The following is a 2,497-nucleotide window of genomic DNA, read 5'->3' as shown; positions in this document are numbered from 1 at the left end:
TTACAGGAGACTGGGAAAATACAGAACAAGGTTACATATAGTTCCACTATATATTACAATTATTATTGAAGTAGCTAAATAAGATTTTTTAGTTGGAGTTTTAATATCAAGCTCTCAAAAATCAACAGAATGAATATACAGAGAAGCAGAAGGATATAGTAGACCTGAAAAGCCCTGTGAACCAATTCAACATAATTAAGATTTATACAACTTTCACAACAGTAGGATACAAATTCTATTCAAGTTCCCATAGACTGTATTCTAGGAGACACTGGAACACATCCAGGGACATAAAACAGGGTGCAGAAATTTCACAGTCTAAAGGTATCGAAATCATAGAGTCTGTATACTTATCATTGTGGAATTATGTTAGAAATCAAGTTACTTCTTAAAGCTTCAGTTTTGTCATCTTTACAATGGGCATTAGTTATTCCTACCATAGGGAAAAGATTCAAATGCTTCTTATAAAAGTAGAATAAAGTTGATATCAAAACTGGATAAATACAACTGCCCACACTTTCAGTAAAAAGTTCTTAATATTTTTATACATGAATATTGATTCAAATGAATAAAAAAGTAAAATATTAAATCTACAGTACATCAGAAGCATAAAACACAATGAACATATTCATTTAGTAAAATAAAAGTGACACAAACCAGAAAAATAAGACAAAAAAGGAGTTGGACTCTTTTATCCAAAAATAAAACCTTTTTAAATTAAAATAATTAAAAATAATTTAGTGCTGACTCAGGAAAACAGATAAATTGAACAGAATTATAATGAGTATTGGGCTTCCCTGGTGGCTCAGAGGGTAAAGTGTCTGCCTATAATGCAGGAGACCCAGGTTCAATTCCTGGGTCAGGAAGATTTCCTGGAGAAAGAAATGGAAACCCACTCCAGTATTCTTGCCTGGGAAATCCCATGGAAAGAGGAGCCTGGTGGGCTACAGTCTATGGGGTCACAAAGAGTCAGACACGACTGAGCAACTTCACTTTCTTTTCTTATAACGAGTGTTAGAGTATGAATAGTCTATAAATTATCCAAAATGGACATAGGAGGAACTTATAATACTAAAAAGATGATTTTTAAATAAGTCAGTGAGAAAACAACTGAAAAAATTCTGTGTGAACACTTGTCCAGCTATCAATGGGAGATAGAAATAAAATACCAGTTGGATATCAGCCTCACTCCTAATATGGAAACATCTAAAAGCTTTTTCAAATAAATCAGAGATGCAAACTTAAAAACAAATATACAAAAGTTTGATTGAATTTTTTTGTCATTTTGGTAAGGGGAAATCTTTTATCATTTAAACAGATGCCATGAAATGTGTTTAAAGTACTGGGGAGTGTGGCGAGGAGGCAGGAAATGCCTGAAAAGTATATATAACAAGTTTGAGAAACATTTTTAATGCAAATGACAGAAAAGGGCCTAAGGTTTTAATGCATAAAGAGCTTTCATAAATCAAGAAAACAAAGAATAACTCAATATATTTTTTTTAAAAGTATACAGAGGTATTTCACAGAAAGAAATGCAATTGGTCACTGATTAAGAAAGTTACTCAGCATCAAAAAATTTAAAAACGGAGGTGCATTTTCTATTCACTTGCTATAGATTTTAAAGGTTTAATGATATTCTGTGTTGGCTATATTGTGAGTCACAAGCCAAAGAAGGAAAAAGACCTGTCAGAAATTTCTTTTTGCATGTTGCTGGAAATATAAATTAGAACAACATTTTAGGAGAATAAGCTGATCTTGTTATGACATGATTTCTCTCTCGTTATGATTCCTACTCATCTTGTGTGAAAGTTAGAAGATTTAAACTATGTTAAGACATGTTAAGTATTTACAAATAGAGTCACAGTGGCCAACGTGGACTTTTGAATTAGTTGTTTTGAAACGTCCGCTATAGGTCTGCAAGCGTACTAGGGGGATGAGCTAGGGTACCACTTCAGGCAGCACTCCAGTCCAGAGACCACTGCTCCTGTCAAGACACCGCTTCCCAAACCTCTCTGTGGAGTTGTCACCCCCACTTTCCCTACGCTGACTAATCTGAAAGTGTGCCAATTGTGTGCAGTCAACCGAGTGAGCTGTAAGCGGAACGTGAACTACTGCTTCATGGATCTCCAACCTCATGGTTCTTAACCTGCCCTTCCTACTGGGCCCCGAGACAAACAGGTCCTATTTAGAAACATTAAAATATAGATGTTCTTCATCCAGCCACTCCACTTACAGCCGTTTACTCTCTTAGTATTGGAAGAACACACAGGAAACCATTGCAGCTCTGATGAGTTGGTTTGGGGATGGATAGGCATTGGGTGGGGTTTTTCAATGTGCTCTTCAATTTACTTTGCAAGCTTATAATTCTCTGTATCATTTGATTGACTGTGTGTGTTTATGTACACAAGTGAATATTATGTACACAAGGTGAACATTCTTCTATTTTTAAAAATGGCTAATGAAAACTACAGCATTTACTTTAAAGAGATGTGAAGAT

General features: G+C 34.9%; 1 non-coding gene across 1 annotated transcript; it reads left to right on the top strand.

The window, feature by feature from the left end:
• Positions 1-794: 794 nt before the first annotated feature.
• On the top strand, positions 795-867 carry TRNAY-AUA (transfer RNA tyrosine (anticodon AUA)). The gene has a single exon. It is a non-coding gene; the product is annotated as a tRNA-Tyr (tRNA).
• The last annotated feature ends 1,630 nt before the right edge of the window (positions 868-2,497 follow it).

The sequence above is a fragment of the Muntiacus reevesi genome, chromosome 4 (genome assembly GCF_963930625.1).
Source record: "Muntiacus reevesi chromosome 4, mMunRee1.1, whole genome shotgun sequence".
Classification (NCBI taxonomy): domain Eukaryota; kingdom Metazoa; phylum Chordata; class Mammalia; order Artiodactyla; family Cervidae; genus Muntiacus; species Muntiacus reevesi.
The sequence above is the reverse complement of the archived record's forward strand: the minus strand, read 5'-3'. Positions and strand labels throughout refer to the sequence as shown.